The sequence below is a fragment of the Hemitrygon akajei genome, chromosome 30 (assembly GCF_048418815.1).
Source record: "Hemitrygon akajei chromosome 30, sHemAka1.3, whole genome shotgun sequence".
NCBI lineage: Eukaryota > Metazoa > Chordata > Chondrichthyes > Myliobatiformes > Dasyatidae > Hemitrygon > Hemitrygon akajei.
This window is the reverse complement of record NC_133153.1, coordinates 21,694,602-21,710,043: the sequence shown is the minus strand read 5'-3', so window position 1 is coordinate 21,710,043 and position 15,442 is coordinate 21,694,602. Positions and strand designations below refer to the sequence as shown.

Sequence of the window (15,442 nt, the reverse complement as noted above, 5' to 3'; positions counted from 1 at the left end):
GGGTAAAAAGTCCCTCATGGGAGTTATATACAGGTCTCTGAACAATACTGGGATGTGGGCTACAAATTACCATGCGAGATAGAAAAGAAATGCAACAAGGACAAAGTTACAGTGTTCGGGGTATTTCAATTTGCAGGTATATTGGCAAAATCAGGTTGGTGCTGTACCCTAAGACAGAGAATTTGTAGAATGCCTACAAAAATGCATTTTTCGAACAGCTAGGAAGGTGATGAACTGAATTTGATAAGGGAGCTGAAGGTAACGGAACTCTTAGGAGGCAGTGATCATAATATTATTGATTTCACCTTGCAGTTTGAGAAGGAGAAGCTAAAGTCAAATTTATCAGTATTACAGTAGCGTAAAGAGAATTACCGAGACATGAGAGGGGAGCTGGTAAAAGTCAATTGCAAGGAGATACTAGGAGGGATAAAGGCAGACAGCAATGGACAGAGGTGCAGGATAGATACATCCAGAAGATTAAAAAGTATTCTTAATGGAGGATTAGGCAACTGTGGCTGACAAGGGAAGTCAAAGACCTAAAGAAGTAAAAGAGAGCATATAAAACAGCAAAAATTAGTGGGAAGTTAGAGGATTGAGAAGCTTTAAAAACCGCCAGAAGACAACTAAAAAGCCATATGGAGTAAAATAAAATATGAAGGTTAGCTAGCCAATAATATCAAAGAGACTACCAAAAGTTTTTTTTCCCCAGATCAGATATGTAAAGAAAAAAAATATAGATTTATAACCCATTTAGCCGGACTTCAGTGGTTTAGAAGATGTTGACATCCATTATTAAGGATGAAATTTAGGGGTACTTGGAGTCGCATGATAAAGTAGGCAAAAGTCCGCTTGGTTTCCTTCAGAGGAAATCTTGCCTGACGGATCTGTTGGAATTCTTTGAGGAAGTAACAGGAAGGATGGACAAAGGAAAGTCAGTGGATGTTATTCACTTAGTTTTTTTAGAAGCCTTTGACAAAGTGCTGCACGTGAGGTTGCTCAACAAGATGAGAGCTCATGGTATTACACAAAATATACTAGCATGGATAGAAGATACGCAGGAAGAAAAGAGAAGGGAAAAAAGCAGGTCAATTCTGGTTGGCTGCCGGTGACTAGTGGTGTTCCGCCGAAGCCGGTTTTGGGACTGTTTCTTTTCACACTATGTGTCACTGATCTTGATGGAATTGACTTTGCGGCCAAGTTGTCAAACAATATGAAGATAAGTAAAGGGGCAGGTAGTGCTGAGAATGCAGAGAGCCTGGAAAAGGACTTTTACAGATTGGGAGAGTTGACAAGAAAGTGGCAGAGGGAATATAGGTGTGGGGAGTTGTATGGTCATGTGCTTTGGTAGAACGAGTAAAGGCTTAGACTGTTTTCTAAGTGGGGAGAAAATTCAAAAATCAGAGGTACAAAGGTACTTGGGAGTCCTTGCGCAGGATTCCCTAAAGGTTAATTTGCAAGTTGAGTTGGTGGTAAGGAAGGCAAGTGCAATGTTAGCATTCATTTCTGGACTAGAATATAAAATCAGGGATGTAATGCTGAAGCTTTATAAGGCATTGGTCAGACTGCACTAGGAATACTGAGAGTTTTTTTTTTGTACCCCTTCTCTAAGAAAGGATGTGCTGTTATTGAAAAGAGTTTGAAAGGGGTTTACGAAAATGATCCCAGGAATGAAATTGTTAATGCATGAGGAGCATTTGATGACTGTGAGTCTATACTCACTGGAGTTTAGAAAAATGGGGGAGGGGGGTAGGAATCTTATTGAAACTCATCAAATATTGAAAGGCCAAGATAGAGTGCACATGGAAAAGATGTTTTATCTGCTGTAGTGTGTGGATCAAGGACCAGAAGGCATAACTTGAGAATAGAGGGATGTCCCTTTAGAATGGAGATGTGGAATCTGTGAAATTCATTGCCATGGATGGCTGCAGTGGCTAAGTCACTGGATATATTTAAAGCAGAGGTTGATAGATTCTTGATTAGTCGGGGTGTTAAAGGTTATTGGGAGAAGGCAGGAGAATGGAGTTGAGAGGGATAATAAATCTGCCACAATGGAATTGTGAAGCAGACCCGATAGAGCAGAACAATTCTGTTCCTCTGTTTCCTCTGTCTTGTGGTCTAAAATCTAAATTGTAAATTATCTTCCTCATTCCTTAGCGAGCGATGAAGCAAGACCTGATGGTGTTAACTTATGCTAAGTTTGCTGGTAATGTTGTCTTACTCTTGGCTAAATTCCAAGTGACAAGCATTGTTCACCTGTGATTTGGGTGATTTTCTTATCCATTTCTTTTTTTATTTACTACCTTGGGTTGTAATACTGTGCTCCCTGACTCTTTCCCCCTGCCCCCCTCCCCCTAGTGATAGCCTCTTTAAGTTTCCTGAATTCTGATGACAGTTCCTCTCTGCCCACTCTTGCTGTCATATCCCTTTCTTATAAAACTATCATCCAAAACTAATTTGAAAGTCACTTGCCTGTCATCAGATCTGGTCAATAATCTTGCTCTGCTCTAAAAACCAATATCTATTAACCCTGGAATGAAACATTTTGGAGGGAGGTGCTTCTAATATGAAGAGTAGCTTATATGTCTATATAGGTGTGTATTTATGTGTGTGTGTATATATATATATATATATATATATGTGTGTGTGTGTATATATATGTGTGTATATATATATATATGTGTGTGTATATATATGTGTGTGTGTGTATATATATATATATATATATATATATACATATTGTTTTTCAGTATGGTGTTAGTCATTTTGCCATTTCTGAAAATGAAAAGATGCCTTTTTGTCAAGAATATTGGATTTTAGTTTTTAACCTTGTATTGAAATGAAAACTAGTAATTTCTACAGAATTCCATAAGATCACATGCTTTAGTCTGAATTGAATGGAATGGGAAAAGTAGATCAATCAAGAAGAAATTCAAAATAAGGGAGTAAAATGACCTTGATGTTAAATGGCAGTAGAAATTTTCAGCTAATTGATAATGAACAGGAATACTGAGAAGCAATGATTCAATAACTCAAATTATTTCTTACATGAATCATGGTATTTTTGTGTTTTGGGTTACAGTATTTCTACATGTGTTTTGCAGATTGGCTGCTCTGCCCTATTTTGTCCTTTTCATTAAAAGCAAATCAACATCTTGCTCTCCATTTCATACTGTCCGGGCTTGTGTGTCACGTAGATGTCAAGGACACATCATCCTTAGTTGACTTCAACCAATGCAGGGCCTCATTAAAAGTACCGTAATAAGTGTATAAAGGAGAAAAAATTAGGGTTTTAGTTGTTTTTATGTCCTAAAATGAGGCACTGAAGAGCAGCAGAGTTCATGGGCATTATCTTTAGTTGTGGAGGGAAGAGCTACTGTAAGTGTGTAGTGGTGCAGTACAGTTTGTGCAAGACATGGGAAGTGACAGGGAGTCTGAACAGAGGAAAGTGTTTGATCAAGTGAAAATATATACAGGAGGTGTCAGATTTATAATGTTTGTTCATTCAATGCCCAATTATTTAAGGGTACCATGAACAAATTTAGAATTATACTAATTATTTAATAGTTTGGTTGTGGGGGATGGTGAAGAAGTGCTATTGATATTGAAACTCTTTATGCTCATAGAATTTTACTTTGTTTTGAAGTTCAATAAGAGTATAGTTGAAATAAAAGTTCAGGTCAACAATTAATTGAGAAAAACAAAAGTAAAATGCACAAAGCATGGAGAGATTAGTTGCATTTTGCTAATCCCCTTTGGAATGTGTTGTCTTATTTTAACACTACAGATAAACAAAATTGGTTTCTGCAAAACTACTTAGAAACTTTTGAGCTTAGAATAAAATACATTCAAGATCTCCCTGGTGCATCTTTGTTTTTGGCATGAGTTCCACCTCTCGGAATGCTTTGCTTTCCTTTGCCTTTTAAATACTTTTCTAGTTCGAGTGTTGAGAACTGTTTTGTTGGACTTGGATTGTGAATTGCATAGTAATCTGGCTGTGGGACTCATAATTTGATATTGTTTTATTGGAAACGTAGAAAAAATTCTTTACTTGGGATTCCTTGCAGGCATTTCTGATTATGCATTTTGATGGAAATTTATTTTTTGTGTAGTCTTGCCGTACCCTCCATATATAGGGAAAGCTTTTACCGGTATTTTATTTGGTTATTGAGATACAGTGCAGAATAGGCTCTCCCGGCCCTTCAAGCTGCACTGCCTAGCAACCCCTAGCCTAATCATGGGACAATTTACATTGACCTATTACACTACCAACTGAAATATTTTGGACTGTGGGAGGAAACCGGAGCACCCAGAGGAAACCCACGTTATCGCTGGGAGAACGTAGAAACTCCTTATAGGCTGCAGCGTGAGCTGTTTGCACGTTTCCTCTTACTTCTATATTAAGACTTGCAAACCAGAGTGGTGACCCCTAACTAATGACGGGGCACAGCATGAGTCAGTTTTATTTTCATTTGAGTATTTAACCATTTGGGGATTAAGTAGCTATTTTAAAGTTGAAATATTTTTGTTGTCTTTCAAGTAAAATGGAAAGAGTGCATTTGATTAAAGTTTATGTATCTTAAATATAGGCTATTAACCACTTTTAACTTTAGAAAACTGAAGCCTTTTTAATGGATTATAATATTCTTGACCACAATAATACCATTTGATCATTAGTCATTTGCCACCATTAGCATTTTGTCTGTTTTATTTTCAATAAGAATTTACACTGTCAATCTGCAGGAATTCTAGTGCTTGAAATTTTGCTTCACTAGGATTATAGAAACTAGCTTGATGCAAAACTTATACCACAAATAGAAATCTTAAGTCACAATATGTATTTGTTGATAAGTTTTGCATCAAGCTAGTTTCTACAACTTGTTCCAAGTCATGGCTATATGTAGATTCTGTTTAATGGGTTTGCACTGTCCATTGCCAGGAGTGGTTGCTGGGGAAGTTTGGAAAATGAACACCTAGAATATCTTATTTTATTTAAGAAAATGTTGGCAGCGTGGACCTAGGTTAATTTGAAATTGAACGTGAAATGTTTATACTTTTGTCTGTGGGGGGGAGAACAACAAGTGTCCACTTTAATGGTTAGTCCTGGGGAAATAATGAAGCACCAATGCAATTTACTAGACAAATAATGAGTGCAATAGTGAGAACGAAAATACCCAAGTAGAATCGGCCCTAATACTACTGGCTGAATATGTGAACTTCATCAGCTATCATAATACACATTGACACTTTAGAGTGACTGTGCTAATACTAATAATTTGCATTAACACCAGTGATCATCTTGTCATAGACTTGATTGGCTCTTTGTGTTATCAAATGAGCATGGGAGATAAATTATACAACCATCTATTTTACCTTAATAATTCAAGTGCAACATGAAGGAGGATTTCATTTGTTATTAGACTACAAAAAGTGTGTTGACACTCTGTGTTCAGATTTGCATCCAAAAACCACTGAATTTGCATTATCGTATTTCATTTCATTTTTTTGCACTGTCAGAAGTCAAGTTAAAATCTTGCCCAGAATCTTGTATGTATATCATACAAATTTCCTTTAGTCCTTTCCTTTTCATTCAAAGTAAAATAACAATGCTGAAACCTGACAATTCCTTTGTAGTAAAGATCAATTAATCCTGCAGACCAATAACATACTCAATGAATTGTTGGTAATTATTTAGCTATGTATCAAGGAATTGAATGTAGGCTGTCCTTGACTTTTTCATCTGTTAATGGATGGAAAATCATAGGCAGTGCACCTGTGATTTCTTGATTATTTATGGTTGGCAGATGAGGCTCCCTGTTGTGATAGCTTGAAAAATTGGCTGTAGTTCTCCTTGTGGTTAGTACATGAAACTGCTCCAAGTCAAAGATTCTTAGAGCAATAATTATTTTCCAACACAAATTTTTGATTTAAGCTGTGTGCTTCATTTTGTACATCATCCTGTGAAAGAGGTAATGCCTTTCTTTTAAACAATCCATTGCAACATTGAGGGCATCGTGTCATGTCAGAAGTACAGAGCAGATAGAATATTCAATCAAAGCCCCCTTTGCCCTTTCAGATGTGTGAGATGCTCTGCCAGTTTTCATATGAACTTTGCAAGACAAATGTATTTGCATGGGAAGTTATTGTGGCTATTGCATTTAAATGTGAATACTAATGACTTGATTTTTAAAAAATATTTGTACATTTGAACTAGATGTTTTTCTGGCTGTGACCAAGATTTAAAGCGACAGCCAATTTTGAATTAGACTTGTTGCTCTTTATTAGCTCAGTCATCATAATTTAGGAATGTGCGACAGGGACTCCTGCTAATTCACGAGTTCATGAACTTGGACATTAACATATTCCTATTCTTCTGTAGGCTTTTCTATCTTTGTAACTCTCCTTCAGGACCACAAAGTTTGAAGGCCTTTGCCACCATTTCTTGCCCACTCATTATTCTAAATTTCCACTGTTCTACCATCTGCCTTCTACCCCACCCCCCAGGTCTAGACTACTAATCTCCTCAACCTCTTTCTCATTTTTAAGGCACCTCAAAATGTTTCTTTCTAAGCAAGCTTCATTAGGTGTTTTAATCTGTATTTAGGTAGCTTATGGCTGTCAACTTGGTTCTAAAGCGTTGTGCGGGTGGGGTGTTTATCATGCTATAGTGCTGTCCGTTCTGTGGTGTTGTAGTAGAAGAAGTGACTGAGATTTAGCATGGTGTGCATTATGGAGCAGGAAGTAATACATTGCTTAATGAGTTCACAGCCAGAATATTACACAGAATGGTACAAAAATGTTGTTGTTAAAACTGAACCAGTGAAATGCGATCAGGTCAGTGATAACATTATTTACTGCCTATTCATGTGCATGGTGTACAGAGGTCCTCCCCTGTTTGTGAACACTTGACTTGCATTACTGTACAAAAGTCTTGGGTGGATATGTAGAACTGGGTGCTTAAGACTTTTGCACAGTGCTGCTGTAATTTCTTTTTGTATTACAATGTACTGATCCCTTTTTAAAACAAAACACATTTCATGACATGTGAATGATGATAAACCCGATTCTGATATGGTCTCTATTTAGACTGAGAGTGGGAAGGAGGCAGGGAGAGGGGAATCATGGTGGGGGGTGAAGGGGAGAGGAGAGGGAGCAGAAAGAAACAGAGGGACATTCTGTAATATCAATTAACCAGTTGTATGGGATCAAATTTCCTTAACTGATGTCTCAGGGCTGGGTGTGTCTACATCTACACCACTCCCACCCCAGACACTCCTTCCCTGCGACCTGTCACACACCCCTCCCATGGCACTCCTCCCTTACAAAATTCCAACATCCTTTGCTTCACCTGATTTTGCTGACTCGCTCTCTAATACAGTACTGTTCAAAGGCCTTAAGCACCTTACCTATCTATAATATGTGCCTAAGACTTCTGCGCAGTACTGTATGTACTGCTCTTGCACATGAATGAGTGTTTGCGCGACCAGAGAGGTGGATTTGACTCTGCTGTGAAGCTCCAGGCAGCTTCTGCTGAATGGGAGTGGGAATAGTGCCTAGGAACAGAACCTGCAGTAACCTGGGAAGGACCTTGTGCTCAGGATTAATCTGCCCACGCAGAGGCTGGGATTCTACGTTCACTTAACTTGAAAGATTGCAAAGGTCAAGCTCGAATCTGCTACAGAGCAGAAAATGTTAACAGTTCAGTATAATGCTAAGGGAGTGCTAGATTGCTGGCAGTGGGAACCTCGAGAAGGGAAAGCTGATTGGCCAGTTCTATTTGTGAGATCTGTTGTTTTTGAAATTGCATTTGCCATTTCCTGATTACTTTGTTTTTATTTCAAATTTAATTTAAGTGCCTTGAGGATGACCTAAGTACACAAGATTCATAAGTGCACATTAAGTTCTGCTTTTTACTATTGCTAAATGTTTAAAAATACTAACCCAGAAGTTACATCACTTTATTATTTTGGTTCTTGGTGACTGACAATATACTGTATTATGGAGGTGAAGTATAATAATAACTCCTTTTGTCATCCCAGAAGTCTGACAAGCAATTCACACAGTTGTATAGGATGTACATTGAATTCTGCTGTTCACTCCTGTGCTCCTTTTTTGAGTGAGCGTTTGCTAGTGGGTGCAGAGGAACAGCTGTGTAGGGACAGGGTTGGTATTCTGGAGATGGAAAGAACAGCCAGAAGACAGCAGAAGAGAGACAGGAGAAATGCAGCCATGGTTGCCATCACTACCACATATACATGTCCCATCTGCAATAGAACTTGTGGGTCCAGGATAGGACTGTATAGTCATCAAAGATCTCACCATTAAAAGGAGTGGGCGTCGTCATCGGATTCCGATGGACAACAGAAGAAGAAGAAGAAGAAGCGGAGCGATTAGACCTGTTTGTCCCATGAGTACCCATTGTTGGACTTTCCCCCCAACACCTGCACACAGTTGTATAGACACTCTTGAGTCTACATTTCAGGCCTCCTCTGATTTCTCCTGTCACATTTTTTTTACTCTCTTCCTATTTTGTTTCTCTGTGTACAGAAAACTTTAAAACAAAATCAGTGTTCCCCGTAAGACAAGGCAAGGCTAGAACTGCATCAAAACTTGACCAGATGTTGGATTTGAACATAACTGCCCATGTATAATTGCAAGCTGTGTTGTAAACACAAGAAAATAGGACTAGGCCCGTCAAACCTGCCGTGCCATTTAATACGATCACGGCTGATCTACGACGGCCTCAAATTCTTTTCAGTGACATTTCTCCATACCCCTCTTCTGCGATCTATCCACCTCTACCTGATGATCCGGTTTCTGCCACCTTCCAGGGCAGAAGATTCCTGAGATCCACCAGCGAGCAGAAACGTATACATTTTGTTTTAAATGACTGGACCCTTTATAGTTCCATCCTATTGTTAGAGTCCTTCTCATTAGTGAAAATGTCCCTGTCAAGCTCATTTAAGATCCAGTGTACTTAAATAAATTCTTTTAAACTCCAGAAACAACAGGTCTCTCATGATATAGTAACTCGGTATGAGAACTTATTCTACCTCTGTGGAGCTATTTGCTATTTATAGTTGTATCTCTTTTTTAAAAATACAAGACAAGATGGTCCTGGGGGCCTCTTAAAGATGAAAATAAAAAAAATTATTTCTTTGTTCTTCATTGCATTGATTACCTAATTTCCCAACCTGAATAAATCCCTTAAAACTATGTTCAGGCATTCTGTATTTTAAAGATATAGTTTAACTCAGCAAAAAAAAAATCTGAACAGAATTTCTATAAAAATACTGGAGATGTTATTTATTAATGTGAATAGGGGGGAGGGAGAACCTATGTAGATTGCTTCATTACTTAAACAATGGTAAATTTGAACTTGTAATGCAGCAAAATGTTTGAACTTTCATTTCTTTATGTTGAAATTTATTTATATTTCAGGATCTGGACATTGGCAAGGTAGTAATCGTATGTTAGTACAGTTGGCCTTCCATCTCCAGATAAGCTTAATGTAGGTAAAGCAATATGGATGGCAAACTTGGGCAGCTGGCTAGGTTCATTACAGATGTTTACACCCTCAGTGAATCTGGCTTAATTTCCCATGAGTGAGACAGCTGTTATCCTGTCATACTCACCTTCTTTAACTGAACAAAAGACTGGATCAGTGACAAAGTGATTGTAACTTCACCATGAAAGCAAAGATATTGAGAATTAAGTTAAAATACTGTGATTTTAAATTCATTCTGAAAGAATTTAAACATGTCAATGCTGAATAAAGGAAAGAGATATTTTCAAACAAATCTAAGAAAAAAAGAGAAAGTACTTGCCGTTTCTTCTCATCTGCATATGTTACCGTACTTTCTGATTTGCAGATCTTTCTTCCCAGAATGTAAGAACATTGACTATTTCAGGCAAATCAGATTTGAATGTTTAAAATTAATAATTTTCCCTGACAGTAAAAGGTATAATGAGGAATAGAGGGACTTGTGTTTTGTGGAAACACGACATTTAATTTGCCCTCTTGCTCTGTTGCATTGCATGCTGTTTAATGGGTGAGAAAATGAGTAGGTATGGAGCTTTTTGCCAATCTTTTCTCTCTCCTCCACAAACCCCTAATTTCCATAATGAACCAATGCTGCATGCCTTTCGTGTGGCTTCTCTGGCATCTTGGTATTTCTGTTTGGTAAAATTCCAGAGACAGTAAGCAGAATGGTATGTGTTGTTGCATTCAAAACAATGTTTTTTCCCTGTGTTAGTACGAGAGGGGCACAAATGTAGAGGTGTATAAGAAAATCTTGGATAACTGCATTCCTTTACACCCTTCTTCTTTCTTCCCTTCCCTTAGGGAAATTAACTTGACTATGAGAATTATTTCAAAACATTTAAAAAGGGCCCATTAGATTTAATGATATGCATTGAACAATGGTTGCACTCTAGCTGTTACAGAGCAGTTCCCAGGATTGTAAAGAAATTGACCTCATTCCATTTGGATACAAATCAAAAGAATGCTTAATATGAGCACTTTAATTGTATTGGTGAATAATGTATTAAATCATAATTATATAATTAAATGAATTGTATGAAGTTACACTTCATTGTAATATGATATCCCACCTCTAAATATTCTTGTATCAAGGTTTGAGCTTGATGCGCATTGGGAAATTTTAATAAGATGTTCAACTTCACAAAACATCTTCCTACATTGGCTTGCTACTGATTGATTTCATTGGAACCTTGCTCATCCTGGCAGAAATGCGGAACGTTAAGATGGGTATGAATATAAAGAAATAGATCTGAACGAAGCTAGACCTGTTAATTAAGCCCGTGACATGATGGCTGAGCTGGGAAGAAACAACAGATGGCTCAAGCTGCACCGCTGGTGATGCGAAACAATGGAATATTGACTGTGTTCAAGGATTTGAGCTTGTGTAAGCACAGCAATAAATGATTACATATTTGCCCCATTAAAAATGATAACACTGAAGATTTTTCATTCATCCAATGTAGATATATTATCGTATTTTTCAAGACTGCACAATTAGTCATTGAACTCCTTTCCAACTAACATTTTGGGAGTGTTTTCTCTAAATGAATTGTGCAGTTCACTACCATTATCTCAAGAGAAACCCAGGATGGGCAATAAACATGATTCCTGCTAGGGATGTCTTAGCATTGGATGAATGGCAAATTCAAGTTTGTAACCAATTTGAAATAATGGAATTGACTTTTTCTTGCTCTTTCAATACTGTATACTACCCAGAAATAACACAAGTTCAAAACTGCTGCTCCCCAAGATGTATGATGGGGATAACAGTTTTGGACTTCTGCAGTTAAATCTATTTTTCATCCATGAGTAAAGCATTATATAACCTTCTCCATGTCATTTAGCATCACTATGAGGATGTAGCTGTGCATTTCTTGCTGCCATACTCCTTTTGAAGTCCAGATATGAATACTGCTTCTAATTGATTCATACCTTCAGAACTTGGGCCACAATGACCCTGAAACACCAGTCATTGTTTAGGACAATGACGCCCTGATCTTTGGTGTCCTAAGCTCTCCCCTCCCCTCACATTAAAAGTACACACCCCACTGATCTGTATCCTGACTCCTTTGAGGTTTCCTTCAACTACTGACAATCTTTAGGCTTTCTAATTTTTTTTTAAAAAGCACTTATCCAACTGCTGGCATTTGATTGCTTCCAGTCCTACACCTCCATGCTCAACCACCACCCCCCTCCATGCACAGAGCACAGGTTGCTGTTGGAATGTTGCCCTCCTATCAGCCTGCACTGCTTCTCTTAAACAGCTACCTACCCTTGCTAGATATGGCTCCAATTCACACACCCTGGTCACACTTCCAGTTAGGCTCATGTTCAATCTCCAAGCCCAGCTTTGGGAGAGGATGGTTGGCTGTAATATTTTCAGGTATGAAAATGTGCAAAGCCTTGGTCAGAACTGAAGTTGGGTGCAGTAGGTCGATTTTGGATCAAATGTTAGCCCAGCTCATCTGTGTCATTCCAGAGCATGTTTTCAAGAGCGCCATGATTTCTAGATTATATCCTTCTAAAAGGAGAACAACTCTAATCATCGTGGCAAAATTATCTTCTGAAATGTTAATTTTCTAAATGAATGGTGGGAAAATTGAGAAAATGGGTAACTTGCATAGCAAGTGCTGTTGGGTTTGAAGTTATGCGTATTTGATTTGAAAGATTGCTGTATGGGGATACATTATTTGTCATTATTCATGGGGTTAGTATGAAATTATTTTGCATTTATGTCTGCTCAGGCTTCTGAACATTCAGCCTTTTTTTTTGTTTAACATCACTGTCATTGCAGCTTAAGCCATTTGCTGATAACTTCCAGCTAAGCCATCAAGCCGCAAGCTCAATTAGCAGGTGTAGAAGAGAATATTTCTCTCCAAACTGTTAATGCTCTCCACACCTGTCAGTACCAGCAAAACACTAATGAAATCAGTCAGTAGCAAACCACTAAAGGAAGGTGCTTCATTATGAAGCTGCAGTGTTGACTTGTTTGCAGCAGATTCTAAAGCACTAGCTTCTACTACAGGGGAATTATAATTTGTTATTTCTTTGTAGTGTTTGTGCAATCTATAAACTGCTACATACCATAGTTCTTTACTTTGCAACTGATTTTTGCCAAATAAAGACTGATGAGTATTATTTGCTTCAAGTTGTCTTTGTTTGGAAGTATTAATTCTGTGGCATAATGTCAAATACTGAAATCTTGATACTTGTCTGTTTTGAAGGTCATAGAAATCTAAAACAAATGACAATTTTAACTTGACTATAAAAGTAAATTTTCTCAGTTCACAAACATACTCTCCACCCCACATCTATAGAAGTTTATCAATGTTTTAGATATCATGTCATATCTTCCTGAACCCCAAAGGAAGTAGAGAGCTTTCTTTGTAATTGTACTTGTGTGCTGGGCTCAGAATAGATCCTGTGAAGTGATAACGCCAGGGGGTTAAAGGTGTTGACCCTCTCCACCTTTGATCCTCCATCGAGGACTGGCTCACGGACCTCTCGTTGTTGTTATGGCACCACTCAGCGAGATTTTCTGCCTCTCTCCTATATGCTGGCTTGTCACCACCTTTGATTCGGCTGACGACAGTGGTGAGATCAACAAATTTAAATGTGGCATTGGAGCTGTGCTTAGCCACACAGTCGTAAGTGTAACACATTGTATGGTCAAACAGACTTGAGCTGCCTGATAGGTGACTTTCTCCTGCTTTTATCTTCCCTAGAGTCAAACAGACCAATGAACTAGAATTTCTAGGCGCTGGTCTTTGGTAACAGAATTATTTTAAATCATATTCACATAAATGGTAATTCTGATTGAATAAATAATCTGTTACACCATGTTCTTTTCATATGTCATTGGAGTTACAATTTATACTCTGACTACATAAAACTATAAAGAAATCCCTGTGAAAACTTGGCAGACCATTCGGAATTTAATGTATGAGTGAGCAATAAAAGCCTATCTGCTTTTCTTTGAGTTTAAATTGTTAACAAAAAATTTCCCTGAATGTGCCATGTAATTCCTTATTTGTGTTACTGCCCACTTTTTCAAGCAGCTGTTTTTAATAAATTGGTTTAAAGAGAACTCTAGTAGAGAAAAAAACACTCAATTTTCAGCAGTATTAGAGCACTGAAATGTAGAATCATTTTTTTTTAACGTAACCATAACTCTTGGCGAGTGGAGTTATCAAATTCAGGCTTGCTGGTTTGGAGTTAATTTGTTAGTCTAGCCCGGGCACCACCTTCCAGAAAGAACCAAATAAAGCGATGTTGTCTGCCACACCCAAGTGATGGTGAAGATGAACCAGGAGCAAAGCATTTGTTGCCTTTCCCCTCAGTTAGAAGCACCCATACAACAGTGGATGAACCTGGAATAAATTTGAGGAAATTGTTGCAGTTTAATTTCCTATTCCATCCCTTTCTAAGATGGATGTTTCTGTGTCAACATACTAACTAGTAGTGAATAACCTTGTGAGGAATTTGAGCCTTCCTGAAATTGACTCTGTTGGTGGATCAGATGCTATTTTTATATTCCATGGTCTAGTAATGCATTATGCTGCAGATGATTAACTGTACTAAAAATGTTACTTGTAAAAGGCTTATGTTGTGGTTATTTGGACTTGGTTTATCAGTGGCAGATAAGTGGGTTATTAACGAATGAAGACAAAGCCAAGTGAAATAAAATGAAATGAGGGATGCTGAAATGAGGAAATATAATAAGGATCAAAGGGCAGAGGTACTCTGGCAGTTGCATATTATTTCACAACAATGGAAAAATAACAACACCAGTCCAATCATACAATCAAACTTCAGCCTTGCTTAAAGAGGACTGCTAGTGGAACTTGCCTCTCCCTTGGACTTGACACTGAATTGGGTTTAGGCTTATGCTGTACTGTGTTGAACCAGGTCCTTTGAAACTGTTTCCTTTTGAAAAAGTGTTTGGGTATGTTCATATTTTGTTCCCCTAGGAATCGAGGTGAAGTGTACATTCCTTTTCTCGTCTGTGTCCGTGTGGCTTGTGGCTTTTGATACAGCGGGCAATAAATCGAACAGCTGTAACACTGGGCTAGCGATCCAGAGGGTGAGAATACAAAACCCACCATGTTAAGATAGGAATCTGAATTCAATAAATCTGGTAAATTTATAGACTTGCATAAGAATGACTTTCCCGTTGGAGATGTCCGTTGTCCGATTTCCTCTGGCCCACAGGTGATTCAGTTGCTGCAATGCAACTCGTGGAAGAAATATGATTCTCTTGCCCCATCAATAAGTAAGTGCTGGCACCAATGTCAGGTGTATAGTGGAAGAGTTGAAATGAAAGTTTAGGATAAATTAGTAATTCAAAATAATATAGATAGTTTTATAATTGGGTCACTCACTTGAATTATGTAACTGTTGACATTTTATAATGACTTTACAGCAGTACTCCTCTTCAGCAGATGATAGTATAAATCTTGCATGATTAAAGAAAGTATTTGGGCTATGATTTTTATTTTTTTCATGCTAATTAAAAGGCCTTCACTAAGCCTGTACCTTAGCTTTTATATTAAATACTCTATTGGCCCTCTTTACATATGAACAAATGTTTGAGGAGCTAGCGGGATGACTAGGGCTGGATTCATCAGCTGCTGTAGACATCTTCTGCGGGATGCCAATAGGGCATTTTTGTGTGCTTTCTCTCCCCATCTTGTGCAGCAACAAGAAGACTTGGTTGAGTCGAGCAGAACCACTCAGGGTTAATGAGAGTAGCTGGTGGTCCCTCTTCCAGTGTCTACTCACTCCCCTTTTACAGCAGTTTCTGTGATCAATTATTAACACATTGTTCATATCTGACTTACAGAAGTTTCTTGGGGGTGGAGTCTTAGTGTAACATGGAGGCTGCCTGTTTGCAAAAAAAAA

At 38.0% G+C, this 15,442-nt stretch overlaps 1 protein-coding gene across 13 annotated transcripts in view; it reads left to right on the top strand.

Annotated features, from left to right (window-relative positions):
• The window catches only part of mef2aa (myocyte enhancer factor 2aa), a 194,294-nt gene that overhangs the window by 21,781 nt on the left and 157,071 nt on the right, over window positions 1-15,442 (top strand). For 2 of the 13 annotated variants that reach the window (XM_073033072.1, XM_073033070.1), the window contains exon 3: window positions 14,512-14,624. The exons of the other annotated variants lie outside the window; for them this stretch is intronic. The gene's annotated coding sequence lies outside the window, so the exon portion shown is untranslated. The remainder of the gene's footprint in view (window positions 1-14,511; window positions 14,625-15,442) is intronic. 13 annotated transcript variants of the gene reach the window in all.